Here is a 13,911-nt window from a genome sequence, read left to right on the forward strand (position 1 = left end):
GGCGGTGCCGCCCCGCCGTGTAACCGGAGCCGCGGCCTCGGCGCAGGAAGGTCCCGCCGCCGCCTCCCCTCTTGTGGGCCGGTGCGCGGCGGGTGGAGGGGGAGCGGCCGTGCCGGGACGGGGAGAGGGACACGCATAGGCATAGGGACAGGGACAGGTCCGGGGCCGGCGCGGCTCCTCCCCTCCTCCTGCGCGGCGGGGCTGGTCCGGAGAACCGGGGGAACCCGTTTGTCCGGTCTGACGGCGGTTCCCGCGGGGAGGCCGGGCGGGAGCGGGGCCGTCGGAGGCATGAGAGGGCCCTGAGCGAGCGAGCGAGCGGCGCCGGGACCCGCGCCCACAGGTGCTGCCGGCGGGCGGGCTGGGGCCGCGCCGCTCCCGGGAGCTGCACCCGCCGAGGGGCGGTGCGGGCGGCGCCGCGCGCGGCTCCTGCCGAAACTCGGGCGCTTCGGTACCAGGGGAGCGGGGCCGGTCCCCAGCCGCACCCGCGGGGCAGCCCCGGATCCTCTCGTCTCCGCGCGGGTTTGCGGCCGCGCCGGTCACTAAGTCCGGCGAGGCAGGCTGCCGTGCCGGGGAGCCCAGGCGGGGCGGGCCGGGGTGCTGGCGGAGCCAGGGGAGCCCCTGGAGCGGCTGCGCGGGCTGGCGCGCGCACCGGGGCGTCGTCCGGCAGGTATGTCGGCCCCGTCGGGCAGCCCGGCTGCCCCCGAGAAGCGCTCGGTGGCCAGTCGGGGCCGCGGGCAGCAGGGCAGAGCTCTGTCACAAACTGCTCCCGCCGCCTCCTCCCGTACCTGCTGCCGCAGGAGAGGTCAGAGCTGACACCAGGGCGGACCTGAAACGATTTTCTTTCTCGAAATATCACCCGCTTAATCTGAAGCCTGGTGGGTTTTTGTTGGGAGATTTAAAAGCTGGAACGCCTCGATCTGCTGGTTTGGGCTCAGGGTGTGAGGGCGGTGACGGCTCTGCCTCACGGTGCAGATGCTGTTTGCTCGGGCGGGGCTGGGCCCCAGGGGAGCTGTTTTTCCCTTGGACTGGGGAGGTCCAGTAGCGCAATGAATATTTAAACAATTAAATATTCATTCAGAGAAGAGCGGCTTCGTCAGGGGACTGTGAGGTGGCTGGTGCTGAGGCAGTCGGCACAAGGGCCCTTCTGCCAGGTGAGGCCTTTGCTCGTGCCCTGCCCGTCCGTCGTGGTGGGGGCCTGGGGAGCGGGGCTGCGGCGGGTACTGACCTGGCTGCGGCGGGTACTGACCTGGCCGCCGGTGCCTCCCGCACGTGTGGGGGGGTTTTCTCACTTCTGTGCCTGACAGGACAGAACGTTTTGGCAGTGTCGATCTAAACCCTCGCAGTGATTTGAGTCTCTCTTCCACCCAAAAAGATGTGTGTCAGTTGATCATCAGATTTACCACAGAGTCTCCCCAGTCTGAAACTTTGGGTTAAGGAAAAAATAAGTATTTGCTGGGAGGTAAGGCACAGGGGAACAAATGCAGCTTAGCTTTCTCCCTGAGCGCTGGCAGATACCACCATTTTACTGACTTGCTTTTGTGGCCTTGGGCTAGTTGCTCTGCTTCTGGCTTTTCTTCTTTTTTCTTTTTTTTTTTTTTTTTCTTCCCCACCCACATCTATACATGAGGAAAATAGCTTTCATGGTTGTGGGGCGATTACTCATTAGTCAATGTTTATGCAGCCTTTAGAGCAGTAATAGGTGTCCATATTAAAGAACTGTCATAATTCTGCAACAGAAAATACTGGAAAAGTTACTTGTGAGGTCAGTCATTCGGGAGATGAAAAGCATTTTTTGCCCCCCCCCTCCCCCCCCAAAATCAGTATCTCAGTCATGTTTGCTACTGCTTTGTGTCTATAGCTTAAATAGCATCCCTTCTCTTGGAGTCTGAATGGAACTGTGTTAAATGGAGCAGCTAATGAAGCATTTCACCACTGGCTTGAATGTCAGCAGAAACGTTTTGAAATCGAAGAAGGCATACTGTACAGGGAGCTTCTGGCAATAAATAGTTTCTGGTAATGAGTAACAGTGCGGTGTCTTTTATCTTCTGTGTGTGGTGGGGGGCCTGGATCTAAATGGCTGAAGAGTGCCCTGGGCAAGTCAGTGGGACTTACAGCTAACCTGGTTCTTGTACAGTCCCTACCTCTAACTGCTGCTAGAGTCCTTGCGTTTAACTGCCTGCATAAGTGTCTTTGCTGGCTCAAATTTGCTCACAATTTTCTGTTTGGTTCTGGTTTTTTATTTGTCTTTCTCTTCAAAGTCTGGTTCAGGTGTCAAGTGGTATTTGGTCATTTTGTGTTTTTCCTTGTCAGCTTCTGCATTGCTGTTACTGATGTTCACATTAGAATGTGGTTGCTTTTGCTTTTGTATCTGTCCCAGACCTGTATTTGTCTCGTTTGTTAACTTGTAGCTATCATAAAGATTATTTTCAGTAACTTCTAAACTGTTCCCTTCATTTAATTCTCCCTTGTGAGGCAGCCTGGGAACGTTCTAGTCCCTTGCTTTGCAGTTTGTGATGGTGAATTCAAAAAGCCAGTTGCTCCCTTTGCATTGAAGCCCTCTATTTAAATTAGCTAGAACTTATTTTGCATGCTCTTTTGTTGTTGTGGCTTTTATTTTGATGGCACAGGTAATCATATTGGGCCTGAGTGTAATGTGCTACCTGCATTTAAATATGGGGAGGGGTTTGATTGATTTTGTTTTAATTATGGAGGGGTTTGATGTTCTTCCTTGGCCGTTTCCTTTATCTGGCCTCTGTTAAATGAGATGCTTTGTGTAGATGTAATTGAATGCAGGATATTAGCCAGGAGCTTCTGAAACCTAACCCTAGGTCTGTCTGTGACTTACCATATGGCCTTGGGCAAATCACTTAACCTCTCTGTGTTTCTGTACTTGTCAGGGGTGAAAAACATGGTTCTCATTATATCCCTAGGAGACTGATGGTGCATGAGCTCTCAATCCTGCTTTGGAGATGCTGTGCTCTGTGACAGAGCACTGCTGCTGCATCTTTGTTTTTCTGGCAAGCTTACAAAATTAATCTGTAGTGTAGTGGTGTGTTTAGTGCTGTGGGTTTTTTTCCTCATGTATTCTTATATAAATTAGAAATATATTTTTAATTTGACAGCAGAGATGGACAATTCCAGCAAGTTCATGGATGCTTTTGTTTACAAAATGGTGTACAGTTATGGGAGATGTAAAACAAAAGCAACATCTAAAAGAAAAAAAAAAAGGGGGGAGAGAGAAAAAGCAGTGTAGAGAAAACAGGAAACAAACCAAGCAAAGAACCAGGTCAGTTGCCAAAGTGACTTTCTGCCTGATAGGAGGAAGAGGAGGTAGCATGAAAGGGTTTGGAGAACTAACCAGAAATCTCTCTTTTTGTTAAGAAAGCTTTGCAAGGCAAGTTAATTTCACTATTTGCCTAAAAGAAATTTTCTTTTGTTATTGCATGCACATAGTCTCATGAGGTGGAAGTCAGCCAAGAAACCATTTTCTAACGTTGTTTCGTTACAGATGGAGCCTAATTTAAAGTCCGATACAGGGGATTCTTCTTGAGCAGCCAGTGGTCTCTGTGCACTGACGGTACAAGCGTTTCAAGCTACGTCTGTAATGCAGTCTCTTGGTTCAGTCACAACCTGCGTTGGATAAAGGTCAGTTTAGGAAAATATCTTTAGTGTCAATTTTAGACACTGACAGAAAGGGGTATTACTGTGTAATCTCCAACCTTGTTAGCAGGAAGTAACCTTTATTTTCTACAGTTAAAAATACCTGCTGGTTTTGATGGGCGAGGGTAATATCTAGGAAAATAACTCTATTCAGAGTTCCAAAAATCTTCCATGCCAAACAGTATGGTTTATATGTGCACAAAAATAATTATTTTTTCCTTTATTAAAACAAAGATATGCTGTTTTAAAACATGAACTTTGAGAGGCAGCGTAACAATCTCTGTAAAAGGCAGGTTGAAACCCCTTCAGAGTACACTCAAACCTACAGCTTGAACAAAGGTTACCAGCTTTATCATCTTCTGCAAAGATAACTTGTCTTGACTTGGACTTTAAATGATGGAAAGTCTGCGTATCTGTTAATGAAAAATCCTAGTGCAGATAATGGGTAAAGTTATTATTTTGTTTCTGCAAGTGGCCCATCTTCAACCATCCTTGCTTAGCCTCAGGCAGCTTGGACTGTACGCTGTGGGTCTCTGTTGTTATTATTTTCTGTTAAATTGTTGGTGACTAGTTAATCTCTTCCTTGTTAATCTCAACTCCTGTTGGCTCATAGTGATCAATTCACTTATATTGGAATGTCCTTCATATTAATTTTCATACATAGCAATATTAACGTTTTAATAGGTAGCTATATTGGTGAGTACACAACAGCCACTAGTTTAATTCTAGTGCTTCCTCTATGAGGAAGGTGTGTTGTTTTGTTTTTTAAATGCGGTGCTTTTCTCTAGTTGGTGTGCTCATGCAGAACTGAGACGGGAAGCATCAGGAGTGAAGGCATTTGGGAGCTGGTGTCCCCCGTGTTTCCATTTTCTTCTGCTGATACTGTGCTTTTTTTTTTCCTTGCCTTTTTCCCCCCAAGATTGGTCTTGGACATCTGTCAACAGTACAAAACCGTACTCCCTCTTTCCAGTCACCCCTCTGCAGCGGGTTTCAGGGTTTTGGTGCCTCAGCTTGTTTGGCTGGGTCTTCTATATGTTGATTGGAGAAACTGTCACTTCCCTTCAAACAAGTTTGAAAATAATAGCTTTTGGAGAAAGTAAGATTTCACAGAAGTTGGTGGTACCAAAGTGTTACAATTTTACACTGGTGTTCACCTCCTGATGGTGCAGGTAATTAGTGTCATTATGGCATCCAAGGAGGGACTGGAGTTGATTCCTTGTAAAAGAAAGATCTGTGGATATTACAAGGTTGGCTGTTTAAGATGCCAATAAAAAACTCTCTTGGAGCTGGAAGTTGTCCAGTTTGGTAAGTCCTTGATCCTCACAGTTAAAAGGTATAGCTGAACACTGTTTTGGAAACACCTTTTTTAATGAGTGTACATTGTACAAGGCTGGGTGTGCTTGTTTCCTATTGCAGTACAAGCTGAAAGAGACGCTGTAGCAGTCTCCCAGTACTGTGCCAGGACACTTCTTTGTGGCAGAATAGCCTCATTCTAGTACATACGTTTTGCCAAAGCAGTTTGTTTATATAGTGGGAAATAACAGTGCAAGTTTGCTTATGTCTTTATTTCTCCAGCATCCTTATTCTGCACAATTATGGCACTTCTCTTTGCCTACTTCAAACGTGGGTGAGTTGATAAACATAACGTTAAAGTTTTGAGTGAGGCACCGCAGGCTTACGGTGCCTTAGCATATAGCTGTGTACACGCAACTCCCCATCAGTTCTCTGCACTGTGGTATTCCCAAATTTTTATCCTGGCACTAAAATTTCAAAATTGATGGTAAGGTGAGATAAGAAGAAATCAATTATTCACTAGAGTTTAAGCATCTTCAGATCTTCTTCCTCTGGTGGATATTAATGCTGATGTTATTGCTCATTCTCTGTTAGTGTACAGATTGTGTAAGATGCATTATTTCTAATCAATAAATACAACAAGATGTTAACTTTATGATGCTTGTGGAAAGTTAAATGAACCTCTGCTATTCAGACTAAATTCTAAGTAGCCTCTGCACAATTTGTGGTCACAAATTGCTTAAAAAGACCTTTTTCATAAATGTTTTCTGTGAGATGAGGTACTATTGTGAATCAAAATATATGTACTTTATATATAGAAATTGTGTGTGTGCGTATTTATACATGCATATGTGTATAAAACTTGGGGCTGGGTGAAAGACAGCAATAGATGATATAACCAAGCTGACTCATTTGAGACCTGTTGCTTACAAAACAGGTTCCCCAAGGATTTCTCATGTTGCAGGGATAACCTGAGTCTCCGAAAACGCTGTTTGAATCTTTTGTGGTTCTGTTGTGTGGTAAAGATCTCAGACTCATCAGGTATGACGTGTGTTCTGGTGTCCTGGGATTTGTAGATGCACTAATTCACCACGAGCATTTTATCCGTAGCCGTGAAAATATGGCTAAAGGTTAAATTTTAACCTTTTTTTGGTGGGAATTCTGAGTCACCTCATGTTAGGCATGTGTTGGCAGTTTCAAGGTGGGAACTTTCTCCAAGGTCACAGTGCAATGAGGAAGGTGTGTAAGGTCAGGAGTTTGTTTCCTTACTATCCCGGTTTTGATTAGCTTACACTATCAAGTATGGTTTGAGCATACTTACTTCAGAAAAGCATGCCTGACCCAGAATGTCTTTACTGTAGGTGCAACTGTTGAGCTGTGGGAGCTCTGACAGACAAGCAAACCTCTGCTTATTTCCCCAGCTCTGATGTATTTCCACTGGAACACTTTGGCTGTAAGCTGACCCATTTGCCATGCACAGTTTGAGTGTTCAGCAGTTCTGTTTTCCTGAGGCAGCACTGGGAACTGGGGTGTGCCTCTACGTCAGCTGCCAGGAACCTAATTGTCCACGATGTCTGGGCAGAGTCTGCTTGTCAGTTGTACCAAGCCGTGCCACTTCCGATAGTCATTGGGAGCACTTAGGATGATACTAAAGGGCACACACCATATATGATACGTTCTGAATTATACGCTATGGGTTTTTTTGCCTAATGTAAAGTGTACTTGGTTGGCTTGGAGGAGTTGAGGCTTCAGCTTCGCGATTCAGTTTGCCCCACTTCTAATGTACTACATTGATGGTGCTTGATGGAGACTGCCTCAGATGAGCAAGAGCATGTCTCCAGTCACAGCTGACTTAAAATAGTTATCTAAACTCTTGAGGTTGCCTTTCTCCAAGGCATTTCAAGAGCTGGGCTTTACCACGGTCATGGCATACTGTAAGGATGCATACAAAAGTGAGTGTGTTTCAGAACAAATGACTGATAGAAATCATTCCCCTTGAAGATGTAATTTTGGGGGTGTTCAATTATTTTAAAGTGGTTGTTCAATGAAGTAAATATAACTGTTATGTATGAAGTAGCTATATAAATTGATAAGCTTAGAGCGTCTAATTTGCATGGCAATCTAACCGAAGTTTAGTAGGGTTTGGAATGAAGGTTATTTCCTTGGCCCATTTGTGCTGATTCATGCTATTTTGAGTAACTACTTTTTTTTTTTTTCCCTCTTAAAATGTCATAAAAGTTAGCTAGGTTTGAGTTGTTCAGAAGATACTTCTATCTGCCTGTCCAAGCACTTGTTACCAGTAAAATTTCATATCTGTTTTGAGTAATATGTGATCTGTCTCTTATATTTTGGAAGCAAATCTAGTTTTATATTTGCCTGTTTCCTTGTAGAAGCTTTTTACAGGTAGATTAGTTGATTAATAAATTTTTAATGAAGGATGATACTCTATTAAAGCATTTGGCTGGGATCACTGAAGTGAGAATAGAAATGCGATATCCTGCCATCGAAGGACTTCAGTTCTGACTGCTGCTTTGTGAGGATTAAATAGCGAGCGAGAACTGTAGAAGCATTAACTGAACCCATGTTACCAATGTGATGATTATCAGGCTGGGAGATGGACTGCCGTGCAGTGTCCCAAGGTAACGGTTCTTCTGGTTATCCTGTAATGCTCACCTACAGCTATTATCTCATTTGTTGTTTGTACCAGCCAGTGGAAAGTTAGGTGGCAGCTACTTTTGTGGCTGCAGGCATTTCACTTTAACAAATAAAATAAATAGTATTTTGTTGTCTCCCTGATACTTACAGATCCCTCTGACAATTTGTGTGGTGAGAATTTGGGCTCCTGGTGTGGTTTACTACCCCTTCCTCTGTGTTTCATGGTATAAAACCATCTTGCATTTAAGCAACTGCATTGGATGTACTCATCTCATAACTCATGGGAATCCTCTTTCTTTTCTTATGCCCTAAAAATAGCAATAGCTAATAATATCCATATGAATTGCTGCCACCAGGTGGAAAAAAAATCTTTGCATGTCGACTGGATGAACCATCCATATGCTTTGAATTGTGCTGCTCATTGTCTCTGTTCTGTTTTAAGCAGATTTTTTTCCTTCTGTCTGAAGCCCACTGCTGTTATTTTAGATTGAGAATGCTAGCCTTAAGACAAAACGCATGCACCTCTGTATACCTCCTGCTTTGCTGTGCAAAGCAGAGCTTCCTTTTTCTGAAGCAGTCTCTGTTCCTTGGAGTTTTGCTGAATTTGCTGCGTTTGTTAGTAGTGTGAAGAGGTGGGGATTACCCCAGTTGTGTCTCGGTGTGCACTACCTAGGCGTTTCAGAGCCCCTTTGCCACAGTCAGGTTTACAAAATGGTCCTCTGGATTAAATACTTTGCTTTATATCTGCATTGTCAGAAAGGACAGATTTGACAAATTGATCCTTAGGAAGCAGTTGTATTGTTTTGCTTGCACAGGACTTGATATTGGAGACCAGGTTACTTTAAAAAAAACAAAACTGCAACCTTACCCAAGAATGGATCATGAGCTGTCTTTTCAATTATAAACTTCAGTTCTCAAACATTGTTAGAGCCATTCTTTAAACATGTGCCCGTGGATGAAAAATCATTCTTAAACCTAACAGGGTATAAGCTGGGGTATGGACTTGAGTCTCTTAAATACAGGTGTCTGCTTTGATACAGCCATCAAAGTACTCTGTGGGCTCTGATTTCTTTTTTGGTTGTTTGGATTGCAGTCCTGCAAGCGTCTGTTCAGTTGCTCTATTTACCTAACAGGCTGTCTTTGTTTCATGCTCCCTTTTTAGCTTAAAATCTCAGTTATTGGCAAGATGAGCAGAAGATGGCAGAATAATGACTTCTGTCTCTTAGGGGGAAATGTAATTGGAGTAATCGTGCATCTGCTAGAAAGTCCTTGGGGGGGAAGCCCCCACGCCAGAGATTAATGTTAGACATGGTATTCTAGCTGCAGTTTTGGAAGTGCATATTCAGTCCTCCTGTGAGTAGGTTTTGTTTTTCAATGTTTCTTTCTCCAATAACACATAGTAAAGAAATTCCAGTAAGTATAGGAAAGATTTTAAAAACATGCGAATTGGTGAACATGTAAGTTCTACCTGGGTGGAGAAATTTCAAAATGAATTTTTTTCTTTAATTTTTTTTTTTTTACTGTTACTCTATTGCAACAGTATTCCTGCTGACAAGGAAAACAAGTGTCATTTGACTAGTTCATTGCTGGAGCTCCAAGTAGAGTTCTCGCTTTAAAATGTTTGATGGAGTTTCCCAAGTGAGGTTGAAAGACGTTTGCATTTTATTGAACAGGATATTGGTGTTACTGTGTTTTGTAACGATGGTTTTGCTGTTTTATTGGAGAAGACCATTTCCTTATTGGTTTGGCAAAATGCATTTCCTTGTTTCACAGCAATGTGAAGCCTGACAGCTTTATATTTGGATTACATTGAATCATGATTCAATAGATGCAGAATTGGTGCAGCTATGGAAGTTTCAGTATTTGCCTTCTGCCTGCCAAGGCAGTGATTAGTCAGCTGCTGTTAGGATTTCCTCTTGGGATCCTCTCGACAGGTGCCCAAGAAAGACTGTTCAGGGGCATACTGAGGCAGGAAGAATTTACCTGTTTTTTGCTTTGTTTTGGGGGTTTGTTTGTTTTTTTTTTTTAATATGTAGTGATGGGTTTTGTAATCTTTCTAGAGTGAAGAAATATGGGACAAACCCCAAATATCTGAGGATCAGGCTTTTCATTTATTTACTTTTTTAATACATAGTTAAATATCAGTGAAACATCTTGATGTAGCTTTTTTGTCCTATTTTAACTCCAGAGACCTATAGTAGTTCAGAAAGGTCTTTCTGAGCTTGCTTTTTGTACTATTTGAGTTTGGTTTATGACTCTTGCTTAAAATATTGATGTGGTTACATTCTAAAACAACAGTCCGTGGCAAGGTTTGAGGAATTGTTGTACTAGGCACTGCATGAACGTATGAGATTGTTGTTAAGGAGATGACGGCAGGTTGTAAGCTGTGCACGGGTTGTGAAGGGACTGATGACTGACAGATACGTAATTGTTAGGCTTGTTCTGCTTCACATTGTAGGTTTTTATATCCACAATAAATAACAAATTTAGTAGCGTTTTAATTCTTTTACTATGCATATGCCTTATTCTAGATGGATCTGTAACTTTGTTTTAGGGCCACTTTGAGTGACTATCTGATTTGCGGCATTAAAGTTATACGCCTTGTGACCCCCAGTTCTTGCAACAGTGTCATATGCAGTGGCTTTCCAGAGGAGAATTTAGAGTAAGATTATTTTGTTGTTGTTTACAGCCTTCAAACAAATGCAGTAAATGCTTTTTTTACAAGGTTTAAGTTATTCCCAATTAGCTGGTACTTGCCCTGAGGCATGAGCAGACACAAAACCTGAGTGACCAAAGCACTGGAATTTGCACCTGAGTTTTTTGCCTTTTTAATAAATAAACTCAAGCAGGCATAATTAAACTTGTTTAATACTATTTTCCTCTCCTTTACCTCCCCATACATCAACCCTGCTGTTGGATCAGCTTAATTTTCTAAGATAAGGAGGCTGTTAGCTTGGTTTATTCCTGCTGTGCCAGAACTGGGAGCTAACTATTGCTTCCCGCCGGCCCAGGAAGCGTGGCCACCCCAGTCAGTGCCCGCCTGGGCTCAGAGCTGACCCCAGCCTTGCCAAGGGAGACGGTCTTTGTTGCCGCACTGGCTGCCTCCCTGCAAGCGAGGTTAAAGCAGCTGCAGTTCAAGTTGTCAGTGCTCTGCATGCCTGCCCTCAGAGGCTGGCTGGTACTGATGGATGGTTGTGGAGTTAGTGGCTACTGAGCTGTTGGGGAAACCTCTTGATTTCTTCTAATGCTTTCTCTAGACTGAAGTTTTGTTTAATGTAAGGGTTTCTGCTTTTGGGACTTACCTGAAATGGATTGAAAACCCCTGTCTTCAAGTCAGGAACTAGAAAATAAGGACCATACAACCAAGAACCAACTGTTTTAAGTGTTCTTTGAGTATTTTATCAAGCACCATATAACAACTGTGTTGTTCCATCTTAGGCCCTCCAAGAACTGTTTCCACAGGCACCAAAAGCTCTCTTCGTAAACTTTGGCAGCATTAGAAGTTAGTTGAGAATTTAGGAAAGTTACTTGTGTGTAACACTGCTGGTGGGATGGTGTTTGCTGCCCTTGAAAATGCATAGCTTGATCCCCAGGCAGCAGGATCCTTCGGAGTTTAAACTTGTAGTTTGCATTACATGTAGTCAAGTAGATCTCATTTTATGAAATGCTCATCCTGTCTCTGAGAGGAACTGTGCAGCTTTTCTTGTGTTGGAATTTTGTTTTGCTCATTTTCTTTCCCACTGCCTATGTTCAAACATTGCTAATTATTGGTTGAATCTAAGCTTGATGCGAGAGATGATGCATTCAGAGAAATTTGTAAATTTGTAGCTTTTTTTATTAGTCCATTCAGTGCAAGATGTGTAAAAGCAGTGTTCATTTTGGGTTATATTATTGTGAAATGGGAAAAGCAGGTGGGATCTTGTTTGAAAGAGTTTTACCCCCAGCTCCAGCAAACTGAACCCTTTTTTTTTTTCCTTACTTGAAAGACCAATTTGCAAGCGATTGTTATTTCAGCTCGAGTCTGAACATAAGCAGTGCACACAAACGTAAGAAATTGTCTGTCTCTTCTGAGAATAGATCCGTTTAAGAATGGACCATTGCTATTATTTTATTTCAACATTGTTCATAGTTTTTCTCCTGCATGGCATAGCCTTTCTAGCTTTTTTTTTTTTTTAAGTTGTGGTGCCTTTTTTTTTCTCCTCAGAATAGTGACCACTGCAAAAATCAGTAGCGGCTGCCTCTCTTTCTGCCATGTTTAATTCACCTTTGGTTTCCACTGTGTCCATCCTGCATCCAGGTGCCGGTGGATGTGAGCTCTCCTCTCTTTCCATCCCCTGCTGGCTCAGTATTAGTTGGCATCTCTGCTGCCCCATGCGGTCGGTTCCTCCTGTCTCCTCTTTCACATCGTGATCGCTCTCCACCTTCCTCTGAACTTCTGACATCGCTTTGACATCCCAGCTAGCCCTTTTCATGCAGACCAGGTGTCAAGAAACTTAACTCTAAACCAATTTGTCACCCTGTCACTGGAGGACTCCCTCGCCCTTGGCCCCACAACACCTCTCTGCTCTCTTCTGACTGCAGGTGCCTTTCTAACAGTCTCCTAGCCAGCCCCGGGCTCCTCCACTGCCATGTGCTCGCTGACAGCCCTGCCTGTGCTCCCCATCAGTCGGACCACTGTCCCCTCGGCTGCTGTTCATCTCCGAGGGCAGGGGGCAGGCAGGCAGGCAGCTATGCTTCCCAGGAGACTCTGCCGGCCACCGGGGATGTTAGCGATGAGGTCTTTGGGTGCAGAGACAGTGCCCTCTGCATTTCATGGTATCAGGGCTAGTAAATGCTGCCTGAAATCACTGATGTGTGTGTGGTTTCGTTGCCTTCTGCAGAAATGATAATGGTGCTGCCTGCAGTACAGAGCAGCTCAGCGGACAGAGTTGTGCTGCCTGCAGGGTAACAGTTAATGAGATCTCCTCTGTTAGCGTGGTTTTCCAGTTGGCAGTTTAGTTCTTTGAGCAGGTAAAGTGAACACAATTAATTTGAACTTCCCCCCCCTCAACAGACCATTGCACTGGCGTTCCCAGCTAGCATCACAGGCTGCTTCTGTTTGTGTTTTAGGTATTTCCATTTAGCTATGCATCTATAATAGAAAACAAATGCAGTGTTTTTTTGACATCTCATCTAACCCTTTGCATGATTAATTAGTTCATTAATCATTAATCAGTTAATCAGTAAAGATTAATAGACTAAAGGCTGAATCTCTGTGTGCCAGGGGTATTGTTTGTCTTAGAGTGAGAGCAATTCAAAGATCTGGTGGTATTTTTTGTTTTAAGGACTGTGAATGTAAGGATCTTCAACTCTTCCCCTCCAGTAGTCCCCACGTAAGGTATTAGCAGGGCAGAATCCTTGACTACTGCAGGGCTTCTTACAGTCATGTATATTTTATATATATTTCCAAGAGGAATTGAGCGTTACATCCTGCTCTAAAAGGACTTTGTCTAACATTCAAACAATTTGGGATTGAAAACATAAGGAATTTCTTCTGCCTGAACAGACATTCAGTGTAAAGAAAATCTAAGTGTCTGTAAACCCCAAAGTAGGCACGGGGTTGAAGAGTCTGACCCTGGCTTGCTTGCAAAGCTAAGGTGTTGTTGGCTAAGGGCAGGATTGTCCATATCCCTGTTTGGATAGGAAAAAATTGGAAAAAGTCAGTGTTTGTGTTGGCTGTAAGTATTGCTTAGCAAGTTGGAGTTTGCAGAATTGTTAAAAGGGAAAACCCATACCCAATTCAGCAATGTCTGCCTGGCTTGCCAGTGGAATGAAACCTCGATGTAACCTGGGAGTCCCTGAGCCCTGACATGGGTTGGGCAACTGCCTGCCTGCAGCCGCTGCAGCACATCTGTGCTGCGGCGAGGCACCGTGCTCAGCAAGGGCTGTATGGCCAGCTGTTCATTGACCACCATGCGAGAGAAACTGCATGGATTGCATCACGGACCGGTTCCTGTAATGATGTCTGTGCAAGTTCTTCTGGCCCCACGTATTAAGTTGTTAATGAGTAGGTTGCTCTGCAGATAAATTTTTGGTTCAGGTTCCTCGTTAATACTTTTCTTCCTTTCTATATCAGGTGAAATATGAGATTTTATGGGGATGAGGTGGTAGTCGAGAAAGAACAAAAGGGGTAAAAAGATGAGAAATAAACCAAAATATCACAGTGAGGTAGTCAGGTGCCTGAGTTTGAGCTTGAATCTCCTGCGTCTTGAGGTGAATTCCCTAACTCCTAGGCTATTTAGGGAAACAAATGATCTTTTCACA

General features: G+C 43.9%; 1 protein-coding gene across 2 annotated transcripts in view; it reads left to right on the forward strand.

Moving 5' to 3' along the window:
• The first annotated feature begins 276 nt into the window (after positions 1-276).
• LOC143172534 (phospholipid-transporting ATPase IC-like) overlaps positions 277-13,911 on the forward strand; it is a 45,602-nt gene continuing 31,967 nt past the window's right edge. For both annotated transcript variants that reach the window (XM_076362098.1, XM_076362097.1), the window contains exons 1-2: positions 277-340; positions 3,509-3,645. The gene's annotated coding sequence lies outside the window, so the exon portion shown is untranslated. The remainder of the gene's footprint in view (positions 341-3,508; positions 3,646-13,911) is intronic.

The sequence above is a fragment of the Aptenodytes patagonicus genome, chromosome Z (assembly GCF_965638725.1).
Source record: "Aptenodytes patagonicus chromosome Z, bAptPat1.pri.cur, whole genome shotgun sequence".
Taxonomy (NCBI): Eukaryota; Metazoa; Chordata; class Aves; order Sphenisciformes; family Spheniscidae; genus Aptenodytes; species Aptenodytes patagonicus.